The 15,000-nt window shown below is 45.8% G+C and overlaps 29 non-coding genes across 29 annotated transcripts; all 29 read left to right on the top strand.

Moving 5' to 3' along the window:
• Positions 1-219: 219 nt before the first annotated feature.
• LOC123416006 lies at positions 220-338 on the top strand. Its single transcript, XR_006615692.1, has one exon. It is a non-coding gene; the product is annotated as a 5S ribosomal RNA (ribosomal RNA).
• Positions 339-747: 409 nt separating this feature from the next.
• Positions 748-870, top strand: LOC123416411. The gene has a single exon (XR_006616073.1). It is a non-coding gene; the product is annotated as a 5S ribosomal RNA (ribosomal RNA).
• A 344-nt stretch (positions 871-1,214) lies between these two features.
• On the top strand, positions 1,215-1,333 carry LOC123416953. Its single transcript, XR_006616544.1, has one exon. It is a non-coding gene; the product is annotated as a 5S ribosomal RNA (ribosomal RNA).
• Positions 1,334-1,759: 426 nt separating this feature from the next.
• On the top strand, positions 1,760-1,878 carry LOC123415404. The gene has a single exon (XR_006615125.1). It is a non-coding gene; the product is annotated as a 5S ribosomal RNA (ribosomal RNA).
• A 353-nt stretch (positions 1,879-2,231) lies between these two features.
• Positions 2,232-2,350, top strand: LOC123416242. Its single transcript, XR_006615915.1, has one exon. It is a non-coding gene; the product is annotated as a 5S ribosomal RNA (ribosomal RNA).
• A 497-nt stretch (positions 2,351-2,847) lies between these two features.
• LOC123415464 lies at positions 2,848-2,966 on the top strand. Its single transcript, XR_006615182.1, has one exon. It is a non-coding gene; the product is annotated as a 5S ribosomal RNA (ribosomal RNA).
• Positions 2,967-3,328: 362 nt separating this feature from the next.
• On the top strand, positions 3,329-3,447 carry LOC123415693. The gene has a single exon (XR_006615397.1). It is a non-coding gene; the product is annotated as a 5S ribosomal RNA (ribosomal RNA).
• A 404-nt stretch (positions 3,448-3,851) lies between these two features.
• On the top strand, positions 3,852-3,974 carry LOC123416163. The gene has a single exon (XR_006615839.1). It is a non-coding gene; the product is annotated as a 5S ribosomal RNA (ribosomal RNA).
• A 353-nt stretch (positions 3,975-4,327) lies between these two features.
• On the top strand, positions 4,328-4,445 carry LOC123416526. Its single transcript, XR_006616163.1, has one exon. It is a non-coding gene; the product is annotated as a 5S ribosomal RNA (ribosomal RNA).
• Positions 4,446-4,840: 395 nt separating this feature from the next.
• Positions 4,841-4,959, top strand: LOC123415453. The gene has a single exon (XR_006615171.1). It is a non-coding gene; the product is annotated as a 5S ribosomal RNA (ribosomal RNA).
• A 350-nt stretch (positions 4,960-5,309) lies between these two features.
• On the top strand, positions 5,310-5,428 carry LOC123416037. The gene has a single exon (XR_006615721.1). It is a non-coding gene; the product is annotated as a 5S ribosomal RNA (ribosomal RNA).
• Positions 5,429-5,829: 401 nt separating this feature from the next.
• On the top strand, positions 5,830-5,952 carry LOC123416410. The gene has a single exon (XR_006616072.1). It is a non-coding gene; the product is annotated as a 5S ribosomal RNA (ribosomal RNA).
• Positions 5,953-6,323: 371 nt separating this feature from the next.
• On the top strand, positions 6,324-6,442 carry LOC123416321. Its single transcript, XR_006615989.1, has one exon. It is a non-coding gene; the product is annotated as a 5S ribosomal RNA (ribosomal RNA).
• Positions 6,443-6,840: 398 nt separating this feature from the next.
• Positions 6,841-6,957, top strand: LOC123416236. The gene has a single exon (XR_006615909.1). It is a non-coding gene; the product is annotated as a 5S ribosomal RNA (ribosomal RNA).
• Positions 6,958-7,310: 353 nt separating this feature from the next.
• Positions 7,311-7,429, top strand: LOC123415788. Its single transcript, XR_006615486.1, has one exon. It is a non-coding gene; the product is annotated as a 5S ribosomal RNA (ribosomal RNA).
• A 367-nt stretch (positions 7,430-7,796) lies between these two features.
• LOC123415652 lies at positions 7,797-7,915 on the top strand. The gene has a single exon (XR_006615360.1). It is a non-coding gene; the product is annotated as a 5S ribosomal RNA (ribosomal RNA).
• A 482-nt stretch (positions 7,916-8,397) lies between these two features.
• Positions 8,398-8,516, top strand: LOC123416952. The gene has a single exon (XR_006616543.1). It is a non-coding gene; the product is annotated as a 5S ribosomal RNA (ribosomal RNA).
• A 362-nt stretch (positions 8,517-8,878) lies between these two features.
• LOC123416951 lies at positions 8,879-8,997 on the top strand. The gene has a single exon (XR_006616542.1). It is a non-coding gene; the product is annotated as a 5S ribosomal RNA (ribosomal RNA).
• Positions 8,998-9,350: 353 nt separating this feature from the next.
• Positions 9,351-9,469, top strand: LOC123416390. Its single transcript, XR_006616054.1, has one exon. It is a non-coding gene; the product is annotated as a 5S ribosomal RNA (ribosomal RNA).
• An 801-nt stretch (positions 9,470-10,270) lies between these two features.
• On the top strand, positions 10,271-10,389 carry LOC123415829. Its single transcript, XR_006615525.1, has one exon. It is a non-coding gene; the product is annotated as a 5S ribosomal RNA (ribosomal RNA).
• A 404-nt stretch (positions 10,390-10,793) lies between these two features.
• LOC123416333 lies at positions 10,794-10,912 on the top strand. Its single transcript, XR_006616000.1, has one exon. It is a non-coding gene; the product is annotated as a 5S ribosomal RNA (ribosomal RNA).
• A 350-nt stretch (positions 10,913-11,262) lies between these two features.
• Positions 11,263-11,381, top strand: LOC123415499. Its single transcript, XR_006615216.1, has one exon. It is a non-coding gene; the product is annotated as a 5S ribosomal RNA (ribosomal RNA).
• Positions 11,382-11,731: 350 nt separating this feature from the next.
• On the top strand, positions 11,732-11,850 carry LOC123415497. The gene has a single exon (XR_006615214.1). It is a non-coding gene; the product is annotated as a 5S ribosomal RNA (ribosomal RNA).
• Positions 11,851-12,236: 386 nt separating this feature from the next.
• On the top strand, positions 12,237-12,355 carry LOC123415391. Its single transcript, XR_006615111.1, has one exon. It is a non-coding gene; the product is annotated as a 5S ribosomal RNA (ribosomal RNA).
• A 365-nt stretch (positions 12,356-12,720) lies between these two features.
• Positions 12,721-12,839, top strand: LOC123415905. Its single transcript, XR_006615596.1, has one exon. It is a non-coding gene; the product is annotated as a 5S ribosomal RNA (ribosomal RNA).
• Positions 12,840-13,362: 523 nt separating this feature from the next.
• Positions 13,363-13,481, top strand: LOC123415442. Its single transcript, XR_006615161.1, has one exon. It is a non-coding gene; the product is annotated as a 5S ribosomal RNA (ribosomal RNA).
• A 347-nt stretch (positions 13,482-13,828) lies between these two features.
• On the top strand, positions 13,829-13,947 carry LOC123416408. The gene has a single exon (XR_006616071.1). It is a non-coding gene; the product is annotated as a 5S ribosomal RNA (ribosomal RNA).
• Positions 13,948-14,336: 389 nt separating this feature from the next.
• Positions 14,337-14,455, top strand: LOC123416671. Its single transcript, XR_006616278.1, has one exon. It is a non-coding gene; the product is annotated as a 5S ribosomal RNA (ribosomal RNA).
• A 383-nt stretch (positions 14,456-14,838) lies between these two features.
• LOC123416760 lies at positions 14,839-14,957 on the top strand. The gene has a single exon (XR_006616362.1). It is a non-coding gene; the product is annotated as a 5S ribosomal RNA (ribosomal RNA).
• Positions 14,958-15,000: the final 43 nt, after the last annotated feature.

The following is a 15,000-nucleotide window of genomic DNA, read 5'->3' as shown; positions in this document are numbered from 1 at the left end:
TTACACCGCTCCCTCTCTACCCCGACAACACGAGCACCGCCACGACCTCTGTGACTTTTCCCACCGCGCATGACACCCAACGACTAGTAGTAGTAGTAGTAGTAGTAGTAGTAGTAGTAGTAGTAATAGTAGGAGTAGTAGTACTACTAGTAGTAGTAGTAGTACTAGTAGTAGTAGTAGTAGGGGCAAGCATAAGGAACAAATAGATAGTTGCATGTCGGATGCCATCATACCAGCACTAAAGCACCGGATCCCATTAGAACTCCGAAGTTAAGCGTGCTTGGGCGAGAGTAGTACTAGGATGGGTGACCTCCTGGGAAGTCCTCGTGTTGCAATCCCCGTTTTAAATATATTTTTGCGCCACATGACAAGGATGACACGGGACCGTGATCTATATGACCTCGTTTTTTATTTTTGACGTTTACTAGTTTTCTTATTTTTGACGTTTGTGATATGTTTTAGCTTGCCCCTCCCGTGTCCATTGCCACATTTGCCTCGAGAACGGAGACGAGTTTAACACAAGAATTACACCGCTCCCTCTCTACCCCGACAACACGAGCACCGCCACGACCTCTGTGACTTTTCCCACCGCGCATGACACCCAACGACTAGTAGTAGTAGTAGTAGTAGTAGTAGTAGTAGTAGTAATAGTAGTAGTAGTAGTACTACTAGTAGTAGTAGTAGTACTAGTAGTAGTAGTAGTAGTAGTAGGGGCAAGCATAAGGAACAAATAGATAGTTGCATGTCGGATGCGATCATACCAGCACTAAAGCACCGGATCCCATCAGAACTCCGAAGTTAAGCGTGCCTGGGCGAGAGTAGTAAGTACTAGGATGGGTGACCTCCTGGCAAGTCCTCGTGTTGCATTCCCCTTTTTAAATATATTTTTGCGCCACGTGACAAGGATGACGCGGGACCGTGATCTATATGACCTCGTTTTCTTATTTTTGACGTTTACTAGTTTTCTTATTTTTGACGTTTGTGATATGTTATAGCTTGCCCCTCCCGTGTCCATTGCCACATTTGCCTCGACAACGGAGACGAGTTTAACACAAGAATTTCACCGCTCCCTCTCTACCCCGACAACACGAGCACCGCCATGACCTCTCTGACTTTTCCCACCGCGCATGACACCCAACGACTAGTAGTAGTAGTAGTAGTAGTAGCAGTAGTAGTAGGGGCAAGCATAAGGAACAAATAGATAGTTGCATGTTGGATGCGATCATACCAGCACTAAAGCATCGGATCCCATCAGAACTCCGAAGTTAAGCGTGCTTGGGCGAGAGTAGTACTAGGATGGGTGACCTCCTGGGAAGTCCTCGTGTTGCATTCCCCTTTTTAAATATATTTTTGCGCCACGTGACAAGGATGACACGGGACCGTGATCTATATGACCTCGTTTTCTTATTTTTGACGTTTACTAGTTTTCTTATTTTTGAAGTTTGTGATATGTTTTAGCTTGCCCCTCCCGTGTCCATTGCCACATTTGCCTCGAGAACGGAGACGAGTTTAACACAAGAATTTCACCGCTCCCTCTCTACCCCGACAACACGAGCACCGCCACGACCTCTGTGACTTTTCCCACCGCGCATGACACCCAAGGACTAGTAGTAGTAGTAGTAGTAGTAGTAGTAGTATAGTAGTAGTAGTAGTAGTAGTAGTAGTAGTAGTAGTAGTAGTAGTAGTAGTAGTAGTAGTAGTAGTAGTAGTAGTAGTAGTAGTAGGGCAAGCATAAGGAACAAATAGATAGTTGCATGTTGGATGCGATCATACCAGCACTAAAGCAGCGGATCCCATCAGAACTCCGAAGTTAAGCGTGCTTGGGCGAGAGTAGTACTAGGATGGGTGACCTCCTGGGAAGTCCTCGTGTTGCATTCCCCTTTTTAAATATATTTTTGCGCCACGTGACAAGGATGACGCGGGACTGTGATCTATATGACCTTGTTTTCTTATTTTTGACGTTTACTAGTTTTCTTATTTTTGACGTTTGTGATATGTTTTAGCTTGCCCCTCCCGTGTCCATTGCCACATTTGCCTCGACAACGGAGACGAGTTTAACACAAGAATTTCACCGCTCCCTCTCTACCCCGACAACACGAGCACCGCCACGACCTCTCTGACTTTTCCCACCGCGCATGACACCCAACGACTAGTAGTAGTAGTAGTAGTAGTAGCAGTAGTAGCAGTAGTAGTAGGGGTAAGCATAAGGAACAAATAGATAGTTGCATGTCGAATGTGATCATACTAGCACTAAAGCACCGGATCCCATCAGAACTCCGAAGTTAAGCGTGCTTCGGTGAGAGTAGTACTAGGATGGGTGACCTCCTGGGAAGTCCTCGTGTTGCATTTCCCTTTTTAAATATATTTTTGCGCCACGTGACAAGGATGACACGGGACCGTGATCTATATGACCTCGTTTTCTTATTTTTGACGTTTACTAGTTTTCTTATTTTTGACGTTTGTGATATGTTTTAGCTTGCCCCTCCCGTGTCCATTGCCACATTTGCCTCGAGAACGGAGACGAGTTTAACACAAGAATTTCACCGCTCCCTCTCTACCCCGACAACACGAGCACCGCCACGACCTCTGTGACTTTTCCCACCGCGCATGACACCCAACGACTAGTAGTAGTAGTAGTAGTAGTAGTAATAGTAGTAGTAGTAGTACTAGTAGTAGTAGTAGTAGTACTAGTAGTAGTAGTAGTAGTAGTAGTAGTACTAGTAGTAGTAGTAGTAGTAGTAGTAGTAATAGTAGTAGTAGTAGTACTAGTAGTAGTAGTAGTAATAGTAGTAGTAGTAGTAGTAGTAGTAGGGGCAAGCATAAGGAACAAATAGATAGTAGCATGTCGGATGCGATCATACCAGCACTAAAGCACCGGATCCCATCAGAACTCCGAAGTTAAGCGTGCTTGGGCGAGAGTAGTACTAGGATGGGTGACCTCCTGGGAAGTCCTCGTGTTGCATTCCCCTTTTTAGATATATTTTTGCGCCACGTGACAAGGATGACGCGGGACCGTGATCTATATGACCTCGTTTTCTTATTTTTGACGTTTACTAGTTTTCTTATTTTTGACGTTTGTGATATGTTTTAGTTTGCCCCTCCCGTGTCCATTGCAACATTTGCCTCGACAACGGAGACGAGTTTAACACAAGAATTTCACCGCTCCCTCTCTACCCCGACAACACGAGCACCGCCACGACCTCTTTGACTTTTCCCACCGCGCATGACACCCAACGACTAGTAGTAGTAGTAGTAGTAGTAGCAGTAGTAGCAGTAGTAGCAGTAGTAGTAGGGGCAAGCATAAGGAACAAATAGATAGTTGCATGTCGGATGCGATCATACCAGCACTAAAGCACCGGATCCCATCAGAACTCCGAAGTTAAGCGTGCTTGGGCGAGAGTAGTACTAGGATGGGTGACCTCCTGATAAGTCCTCGTGTTGCATTCCCCTTTTTAAATATATTTTTGCGCCACGTGACAAGGATGACGCGGGACCGTGATCTATATGACCTCGTTTTCTTATTTTTGACGTTTACTAGTTTTCTTATTTTTGACGTTTGTGATATGTTTTAGCTTGCCCCTCCCGTGTCCATTGCCACATTTGCCTCGAGAACGGAGACGAGTTTAACACAAGAATTACACCGCTCCCTCTCTACCCCGACAACACGAGCACCGCCACGACCTCTGTGACTTTTCCCACCGCGCATGACACCCAACGACTAGTAGTAGTAGTAGTAGTAGTAGTAGTAGTAGTAGTAGTAATAGTAGTAGTAGTAGTAGTAGTAGTAGTAGTACTAGTAGTAGTAGTAGTAGTAGGGGCAAGCATAAGGAACAAATAGATAGTTGCATGTCGGATGCGATCATACCAGCACTAAAGTACCGGATCCCATCAGAACTCCGAAGTTAAGCGTGCTTGGGCGAGAGTAGTAAGTACTAGGATGGGTGACCTCCTGGGAAGTCCTCGTGTTGCATTCCCCTTTTTAAATATATTTTTGCGCCACGTGACAAGGATGACGCGGGACCGTGATCTATATGACCTCGTTTTCTTATTTTTGACGTTTACTAGTTTTCTTATTTTTGACGTTGGTGATATGTTTTAGCTTGCCCCTCCCGTGTCCATTGCCACATTTGCCTCGACAACGGAGACGAGTTTAACACAAGAATTTCACCGCTCCCTCTCTACCCCGACAACACGAGCACCGCCACGACCTCTCTGACTTTTCCCACCGCGCATGACACCCAACGACTAGTAGTAGTAGTAGTAGTAGTAGCAGTAGTAGCAGTAGTAGTAGGGGCAAGCATAAGGAACAAATAGATAGTTGCATGTCGGATGCGATCATACCAGTACTAAAGCACCGAATCCCATCAGAACTCCGAAGTTAAGCGTGCTTGGCGAGAGTAGTACTAGGATGGGTGACCTCCTGGGAAGTCCTCTTGTTGCATTTCCCTTTTTAAATATATTTTTGCGCCACGTGACAAGGATGACACGGGACCGTGATCTATATGACCTCGTTTTCTTATTTTTGACGTTTACTAGTTTTCTTATTTTTGACGTTTGTGATATGTTTTAGCTTGCCCCTCCCGTGTCCATTGCCACATTTGCCTCGAGAACGGAGACGAGTTTAACACAAAAATTTCACCGCTCCCTCTCTACCCCGACAACACGAGCACCGCCACGACCTCTGTGACTTTTCCCACCGCGCATGACACCCAACGACTAGTAGTAGTAGTAGTAGTAGTAGTAGTACTAGTAGTAGTAGTAATAATAGTAGTAGTAGTAGTAGTACTAGTAGTAGTAGTAGTAGGGGCAAGCATAAGGAACAAATAGATAGTTGCATGTCGGATGCGATCATACCAGCACTAAAGCACCGGATCCCATCAGAACTCCGAAGTTAAGCGTGCTTGGGCGAGAGTAGTACTAGGATGGGTGACCTCCTGGGAAGTCCTCGTGTTGCATTCCCCTTTTTAAATATATTTTTGCGCCACGTGACAAGGATGACGCGGGACTGTGATCTATATGACCTCGTTTTCTTATTTTTGACGTTTACTAGTTTTCTTATTTTTGGCGTTTGTGATATGTTTTAGTTTGCCCCACCCGTGTCCATTGCCACATTTGCCTCGACAACGGAGACGAGTTTAACACAAGAATTTCACCGCTCCTTCTCTACCCCGACAACACGAGCACCGCCACGACCTCTTTGACTTTTCCCACCGCGCATGACACCCAACGACTAGTAGTAGTAGTAGTAGTAGCAGTAGTAGCAGTAGTAGTAGGGGCAAGCATAAGGAACAAATAGATAGTTGCATGTCGGATGCGATCATACCAGCACTAAAGCACCGGATCCCATCAGAACTCCGAAGTTAAGCGTGTTTGGGCGAGAGTAGTACTAGGATGGGTGACCTCCTGATAAGTCCTCGTGTTGCATTCCCCTTTTTAAATATATTTTTGCGCCACGTGACAAGGATGACGCGGGACCGTGATCTATATGACCTCGTTTTCTTATTTTTGACGTTTACTAGTTTTCTTATTTTTGACGTTTGTGATATGTTTTAGCTTGCCCCTCCCGTGTCCATTGCCACATTTGCCTCGAGAACGGAGACGAGTTTAACACAAGAATTACACCGCTCCCTCTCTACCCCGACAACACGAGCACCGCCACGACCTCTGTGACTTTTCCCACCGCGCATGACACCCAACGACTAGTAGTAGTAGTAGTAGTAGTAGTAGTAGTAGTAATAGTAGTAGTAGTAGTAGTAGTAGTAGTAGTAGTACTAGTAGTAGTAGTAGTAGTAGGGGCAAGCATAAGGAACAAATAGATAGTTGCATGTCGGATGCGATCATACCAGCACTAAAGCACCGGATCCCATCAGAACTCCGAAGTTAAGCGTGCCTGGGCGAGAGTAGTAAGTACTAGGATGGGTGACCTCCTGGCAAGTCCTCGTGTTGCATTCCCCTTTTTAAATATATTTTTGCGCCACGTGACAAGGATGACGCGGGACCGTGATCTATATGACCTCGTTTTCTTATTTTTGACGTTTACTAGTTTTCTTATTTTTGACGTTGGTGATATGTTTTAGCTTGCCCCTCCCGTGTCCATTGCCACATTTGCCTCGACAACGGAGACGAGTTTAACACAAGAATTTCACCGCTCCCTCTCTACCCCGACAACACGAGCACCGCCACGACCTCTCTGACTTTTCCCACCGCGCATGACACCCAACGACTACTAGTAGTAGTAGTAGTAGTAGTAGTAGTAGTAGTAGTAGCAGTAGTAGCAGTAGTAGTAGGGGCAAGCATAAGGAACAAATAGATAGTTGCATGTCGGATGCGATCATACCAGCACTAAAGCACCGTATCCCATCAGAACTCCGAAGTTAAGCTTGCTTGGGCGAGAGTAGTACTAGGATGGGTGACCTCCTGGGAAGTCCTCGTGTTGCATTTCCCTTTTTAAATATATTTTTGCGCCACGTGACAAGGATGACACGGGACCGTGATCTATATGACCTCGTTTTCTTATTTTTGACGTTTACTAGTTTTCTTATTTTTGACGTTTGTGATATGTTTTAGCTTGCCCCTCCCGTGTCCATTGCCACATTTGCCTCGAGAACGGAGACGAGTTTAACACAAGAATTTCACCGCTCCCTCTCTACCCCGACAACACGAGCACCGCCACGACCTCTGTGACTTTTCCCACCGCGCATGACACCCAACGACTAGTAGTAGTAGTAGTAGTAGTAGTAGTAGTAGTAGTAGTAATAGTAGTAGTAGTAGTAGTACTAGTAGTACTAGTAGTAGTAGTAGTAGGGGCAAGCATAAGGAACAAATAGATAGTTGCATGTCGGATGCGATCATACCAGCACTAAAGCACCGGATCCCATCAGAACTCCGAAGTTAAGCGTGCTTGGGCGAGAGTAGTACTAGGATGGGTCTTCCTGGGAAGTCCTCGTGTTGCATTCCCCTTTTTAAATATATTTTTGCGCCACGTGACAAGGATGACGCGGTACCGTGATCTATATGACCTCGTTTTCTTATTTTTGACGTTTACTAGTTTTCTTATTTTTGACGTTTGTGATATGTTTTAGCTTGCCCCTCCCGTGTCCATTGCCACATTTGCCTCGACAACGGAGACGAGTTTAACACAAGAATTTCACCGCTCCCTCTCTACCCCGACAACACGAGCACCGCCACGACCTCTTTGACTTTTCCCACCGCGCATGACACCCAACGACTAGTAGTAGTAGTAGCAGTAGTAGCAGTAGTAGCAGTAGTAGTAGGGGCAAGCATAAGGAACAAATAGATAGTTGCATGTCGGATGCGATCATTCCAGCACTAAAGCACCGGATCCCATCAGAACTCCGAAGTTAAGCGTGCTTGGCCGAGAGTAGTACTAGGATGGGTGACCTCCTGGGAAGTCCTCGTGTTGCATTCCCCTTTTTAAATATATTTTTGCGCCACATGACAAGGATGACACGGGACCGTGATCTATATGACCTCGTTTTCTTATTTTTGACGTTTACTAGTTTTCCTATTTTTGAGTTTGTGATATGTTTTAGCTTGCCCTTCGCGTGTCCATTGCCACATTTGCCTCGAGAACGGAGACGAGTTTAACACAAGAATTACACCGCTCCTTCTCTACCCCGACAACACGAGCACCGCCACGACCTCTGTGACTTTTCCCACCGCGCATGACACCCAACGACTAGTAGTAGTAGTAGTAGTAGTAGTAGTAGCAGTAGCAGCAGTAGTAGTAGTAGTAGTAGGGGCAAGCATAAGGAACAAATAGATAGTTGCATGTCGGATGCGATCATACCAGCACTAAAGCAGCGGATCCCATCAGAACTCCGAAGTTAAGCGTGCTTGGGCGAGAGTAGTACTAGGATGGGTGACCTCCTGGGAAGTCCTTGTGTTGCATTCCCCTTTTTAAATATATTTTTGCGCCACGTGACAAGGATGACGCGGGACCGTGATCTATATGACCTCGTTTTCTTATTTTTGACGTTTACTAGTTTTCTTATTTTTGACGTTTGTGATATGTTTTAGCTTGCCCCTCCCGTGTCCATTGCCACATTTGCCTCGAGAACGGAGACGAGTTTAACACAAGAATTTCACCGCTCCCTCTCTACCCCGACAACACGAGCACCGCCACGACCTCTGTGACTTTTCCCACCGCGCATGACACCCAACGACTAGTAGTAGTAGTAGTAGTAGTAGTAGTAGTAGTAGTAATAGTAGTAGTAGTAGTAGTAGTAATAGTAGTAGTAGTAGTAGTAGTAGTAGTAGTAGTAGCAGTAGCAGTAGCAGTAGTAGCAGTAGTAGCAGTAGTAGTAGTAGTAGTAGTAGCAGTAGTAGCAGTAGTAGTAGGGGCAAGCATAAGGAACAAATAGATAGTTGCATGTCGGATGCGATCATACCAGCACTAAAGCATCGGATCCCATCAGAACTCCGAAGTTAAGCGTGCTTGGGCGAGAGTAGTACTAGGATGGGTGACCTCCTGGGAAGTCCTCGTGTTGCATTCCCCTTTTTAAATATATTTTTGCGCCACGTGACACGGATGACGCGGGACCGTGATCTATATGACCTCGTTTTTTTATTTTTGACGTTTACTAGTTTTCTTATTTTTGACGTTGGTGATATGTTTTAGCTTGCCCCTCCCGTGTCCATTGCCACATTTGCCTCAACAACGGAGACGAGTTTAACACAAGAATTTCACCGCTCCCTCTCTACCCCGACAACACGAGCACCGCCACGACCTCTCTGACTTTTCCCACCGCGCATGACACCCAACGACTAGTAGTAGTAGTAGTAGTAGTAGCAGTAGTAGCAGTAGTAGCAGTAGTAGTAGGGGCAAGCATAAGGAACAAATAGATAGTTGCATGTTGGATGCGATCATACCAGCACTAAAGCATCGGATCCCATCAGAACTCCGAAGTTAAGCGTGCTTGGGCGAGAGTAGTACTAGGATGGGTGACCTCCTGGGAAGTCCTCGTGTTGCATTCCCCTTTTTAAATATATTTTTGCGCCACGTGACAAGGATGACGCGGGACCGTGATCTATATGACCTCGTTTTCTTATTTTTGACGTTTACTAGTTTTCTTATTTTTGACGTTTGTGATATGTTTTAGCTTGCCACTCCCGTGTCCATTGCCACATTTGCCTCGACAACGGAGACGAGTTTAACACAAGAATTTCACCGCTCCCCCTCTACCCCGACAACACGAGCACCGCCACGACCTCTTTGACTTTTCCCACCGCGCATGACACCCAACGACTAGTAGTAGTAGTAGCAGTAGTAGCAGTAGTAGCAGTAGTAGTTGGGGCAAGCATAAGGAACAAATAGATAGTTGCATGTCGGATGTGATCATACCAGCACTAAAGCACCGGATCCCATCAGAACTCCGAAGTTAAGCGTGCTTGGGCGAGAGTAGAACTAGGATGGGTGACCTCGTGGGAAGTCCTCTTGTTGCATTCCCCTTTTTAAATATATTTTTGCGCCACGTGACAAGGATGACACGGGACCGTGATCTATATGACCTCGTTTTCTTATTTTTGACGTTTACTAGTTTTCTTATTTTTGACGTTTGTGATATGTTTTAGCTTGCCCCTCCCGTGTCCATTGCCACATTTGCCTCGAGAACGGAGACGAGTTTAACACAAGAATTTCACCGCTCCCTCTCTACCCCGACAACACGAGCACCGCCACGACCTCTGTGACTTTTCCCACCGCGCATGACACCCAACGACTAGTAGTAGTAGTAGTAGTAGTAGTAGTAGTAATAGTAGTAGTAGTAGTAGTAGTAGTACTAGTAGTAGTAGTAGTAGGGGCAAGCATAAGGAACAAATAGATAGTTGCATGTCGGATGCGATCATACCAGCACTAAAGCACCGGATAGGAAGTCCTCGTGTTGCATTCCCCTTTTTAAATATATTTTTGCGCCACGTGACAAGGATGACGCGGGACCGTGATCTATATGACCTCGTTTTCTTATTTTTGACGTTTACTAGTTTTCTTATTTTTGACGTTTGTGATATGTTTTAGCTTGCCCCTCACGTGTCCATTGCCACATTTGCCTCGACAACGGAGACGAGTTTAACACAAGAATTTCACCGCTCCCTCTCTACCCCGACAACACGAGCACCGCCACGACCTCTTTGACTTTTCCCACCGCGCATGACACCCAACGACTAGTAGTAGTAGTAGTAGTAGCAGTAGTAGCAGTAGTAGCAGTAGTAGTAGGGGCAAGCATAAGGAACAAATAGATAGTTGCATGTCGGATGCGATCATACCAGCACTAAAGCACCGGATCCCATCAGAACTCCGAAGTTAAGCGTGCTTGGGTGATAGTAGTACTAGGATGGGTGACCTCCTGGGAAGTCGTCGTGTTGCATTCCCCTTTTTAAATATATTTTTGCGCCACCTGACAAGGATGACACGGGGCCATGATCTATATGACCTCGTTTTCTTATTTTTGACGTTTACTAGTTTTCTTATTTTTGACGTTTGTGATATGTTTTAGCTTGCCCCTCCCGTGTCCATTGCCACATTTGCCTCGAGAACGGAGACGAGTTTAACACAAGAATTACACCGCTCCCTCTCTACCCCGACAACACGAGCACCGGCACGACCTCTGTGACTTTTCCCACCGCGCATGACACCCAACGACTAGTAGTAGTAGTAGTAGTAGTAGTAGTAGTAGCAGTACTAGTAGTAGTAGTAGTAGTACTAGTAGTAGTAGTAGTACTAGTAGTAGTAGTAGTAGGGGCAAGCATAAGGAACAAATAGATAGTTGCATGTCGGATGCGATCATACCAGCACTAAAGCACCGGATCCCATCAGAACTCCGAAGTTAAGCGTGATTGGGTGGGAGTAGTATTAGGATGGGTGACCTCTTGGGAAGTCCTCGTGTTGCATTCCCCTTTTTAAATATATTTTTGCGCCACGTGACAAGGATGACGCGGGACCGTGATCTATATGACCTCGTTTTCTTATTTTTGACGTTTACTTGTTTTCTTATTTTTGACGTTGGTGATATGTTTTAGCTTGCCCCTCCCGTGTCCATTGCCACATTTGCCTCGACAACGGAGACGAGTTTAACACAAGTATTTCACCGCTCCCTCTCTACCCCGACAACACGAGCACCGCCACGACCTCTCTGACTTTTCCCACCGCGCATGACACCCAACGACTACTAGTAGTAGTAGTAGTAGCAGTAGTAGCAGTAGTAGCAGGGGCAAGCATAAGGAACAAATAGATAGTTGCATGTCGGATGCGATCATACCAGCACTAAAGCACCGGATCCCATCAGAACTCCGAAGTTAAGCGTGCTTGGGCGAGAGTAGTATTAGGATGGGTGACCTCCTGGGAAGTCCTCGTGTTGCATTTCAATTTTTAAATATATTTTTGCGCCTCGTGACAAGGATGACCCGGGACCGTGATCTATATGACCTCGTTTTCTTATTTTTGACGTTTACTAGTTTTCTTATTTTTGACGTTTGTGATATGTTTTAGCTTGCCCCTCCCGTGTCCATTGCCACATTTGCCTCGAGAACGGAGACGAGTTTAACACAAGAATTTCACCGCTCCCTCTCTACCCCGACAACACGAGCACCGCCACGACCTCTGTGACTTTTCCCACCGCGCATGACACCCAACGACTACTAGTAGTAGTAGTAGTAGCAGTAGTAGCAGTAGTAGCAGGGGCAAGCATAAGGAACAAATAGATAGTTGCATGTCGGATGCGATCATACCAGCACTAAAGCACCGGATCCCATCAGAACTCCGAAGTTAAGCGTGCTTGGGCGAGAGTAGTATTAGGATGGGTGACCTCCTGGGAAGTCCTCGTGTTGCATTTCAATTTTTAAATATATTTTTGCGCCTCGTGACAAGGATGACCCGGGACCGTGATCTATATGACCTCGTTTTCTTATTTTTGACGTTTACTAGTTTTCTTATTTTTGACGTTTGTGATATGTTTTAGCTTGCCCCTCCCGTGTCCATTGCCACATTTGCCTCGAGAACGGAGACGAGTTTAACACAAGAATTTCACCGCTCCCTCTCTACCCCGACAACACGAGCACCGCCACGACCTCTGTGACTTTTCCCACCGCGCATGACACCCAACGACTAGTAGTAGTAGTAGTAGTAGTAGTAATAGTAGTAGTAGTAGTACTAGTAGTAGTAGTAGTACTAGTAGTAGTAGTAGGGGCAAGCATAAGGAACAAATAGATAGTTGCATGTCGGATGCGATCATACCAGCACTAAAGCACCGGATCCCATCAGAACTCCGAAGTTAAGCTTGCTTGGGCGAGAGTAGTACTAGGATGGGTGACCTCCTGGGAAGTCCTCGTGTTGCATTCCCCTTTTTAAATATATTTTTGCGCCACGTGACAAGGATGACGCGGGACCGTGATCTATATGACCTCGTTTTCTTATTTTTGACGTTTACTAGTTTTCTTATTTTTGACGTTTGTGATATGTTTTAGCTTGCCCCTCCCGTGTCCATTGCCACATTTGCCTCGACAACGGAGACGAGTTTAACACAAGAATTTCACCGCTCCCTCTCTACCCCGACAACACGAGCACCGCCACGACCTCTTTGACTTTTCCCACCGCGCATGACACCCAACGACTAGTAGTAGTAGTAGTAGTAGTAGTAGTAGTAGTAGCAGTAGTAGCAGTAGTAGTAGGGGCAAGCATAAGGAACAAATAGATAGTTGCATGTCGGATGCGATCATACCAGCACTAAAGCTCCGGATCCCATCAGAACTACGAAGTTAAGCGTGCTTGGGCGAGAGTAGTACTAGGATGGGTGACCTCCTGGGAAGTCCTCGTGTTGCATTCCCCTTTTTAAATATATTTTTGCGTCACATGACAAGGATGACACGGGACCGTGATCTATATGACCTCATTTTCTTATTTTTGACCTCCTGGGAAGTCCTCGTGTTGCATTCCCCTTTTTAAATATATTTTTGCGTCACATGACAAGGATGACACGGGACCGTGATCTATATGACCTCATTTTCTTATTTTTGACGTTTACTAGTTTTCTTATTTTTGACGTTTGTGATATGTTTTAGCTTGCCCCTCCCGTGTCCATTGCCACATTTGCCTCGAGAACGGAGACGAGTTTAACACAAGAATTTCACCGCTCCCTCTCTACCCCGACAACACGAGCACCGCCACGACCTCTGTGACTTTTTCCACCGCGCATGACACCCAACGACTAGTAGTAGTAGTAGTAGTAGTAGTAGTAGTAGTAGTAGTAGTAGTAGTAGTAGTAGTAGTAGTAGTAGTAGTAATAGTAGTAGTACTAGTAGTAGTAGTAGTAGGGGCAAGCATAAGGAACAAATAGATAGTTGCATGTCGGATGCGATCATACCAGCACTAAAGCACCGGATCCCATCAGAACTCCGAAGTTAAGCGTGCTTGAGCGAGAGTAGTACTAGGATGGGTGACCTCCTGGGAAGTCCTCGTGTTGCATTCCCCTTTTTAAATATATTCTTGCGCCACGTGACAAGGATGACGCGGGACCGTGATCTATATGACCTCGTTTTCTTATTTTTTACGTTTACTAGTTTTCTTATTTTTGACGTTTGTGATATGTTTTAGCTTGCCCCTCCCGTGTCCATTGCCACATTTGCCTCGACAACGGAGATGAGTTTAACACAAGAATTTCACCGCTCCCTCTCTACCCCGACAACACGAGCACCGCCACGACCACTTTGACTTTTCCCACCGCGCATGACACCCAACGACTAGTAGTAGTAGTAGTAGCAGTAGTAGCAGTACTAGTAGAGGCAAGCATAAGGAACAAATAGATAGTTGCATGTCGGATGCGATCATACCAGCACTAAAGCACCGGATCCCATCAGAACTCCGAAGTTAAGCGTGCTTGGGCGAGAGTAGGACTAGGATGGGTGACATCCAGGGAAGTCCTCGTGTTGCATTCCCCTTTCTAAATATATTTTTGCGCCACATGACAAGGATGACACGGGACCGTGATCTATATGACCTCGTTTTCTTATTTTTGACGTTTACTAGTTTTCTTATTTTTGACGTTTGTTATATGTTTTAGCTTGCCCCTCCCGTGTCCATTGCCACATTTGCCTCGAGAACGGAGACGAGTTTAACACAAGAATTACACCGCTCCCTCTCTACCCCGACAACACGAGCACCGCCACGACCTCTGTGACTTTTCCCACCGCCCATGACACCCAACGAGTAGTAGTAGTAGTAGTAGTAGTAGTAGTAGTAGTACTAGTACTAGTAGTAGTAGTAGTACTAGTAGTAGTAGTAGTAGTAGGGGCAAGCATAAGGAACAAATAGATAGTTCCATGTCGGATGCGATCATACCAGCACTAAAGCACCGGATCCCATCAGAACTCCGAAGTTAAGCGTGCTTGGGCGAGAGTAGTACTAGGATGGGTGACCTCCTGGGAAGTCCTCGTGTTGCATTCACCTTTTTAAATATATTTTTGCGCCACGTGACAAGGATGACTCGGGACCGTGATCTATATGACCTCGTTTTCTTATTTTTGACGTTTACTAGTTTTCTTATTTTTGACGTTTGTGATATGTTTTAGCTTGCCCCTCCCGTGTCCATTGCCACATTTGCCTCGACAACGGAGACGAGTTTAACACAAGAATTTCACCGCTCCCTCTCTACCCCGACAACACGAGCACCGCCACGACCTCTCTGACTTTTCCCACCGCGCATGACACCCAACGACTAGTAGTAGTAGTAGTAGTAGTAGTAGCAGTAGTAGCAGTAGTAGCAGTAGTAGCAGTAGTAGCAGTAGTAGTAGGGGCAAGCATAAGGAACAAATAGATAGTTGCATGTCGGATGCGATCATACCAGCACTAAAGCACCGGATCCCATCAGAACTCCGAAGTTAAGCGTGCTTGGGCGAGAGTAGTACTAGGATGGGTGACCTCCTGGGAAGTCCTCGTGTTGCATTTCCCTTTTTAAATATATTTTTGCGCCACGTGACAAGGATGACACG

This window comes from Hordeum vulgare, unplaced genomic scaffold, assembly GCF_904849725.1.
Source record: "Hordeum vulgare subsp. vulgare unplaced genomic scaffold, MorexV3_pseudomolecules_assembly, whole genome shotgun sequence".
NCBI classification, from domain to species: Eukaryota; Viridiplantae; Streptophyta; class Magnoliopsida; order Poales; family Poaceae; genus Hordeum; species Hordeum vulgare.
Note: the sequence above shows the minus strand (reverse complement) of the source record. Positions and strands in the feature narration are given on the sequence as shown.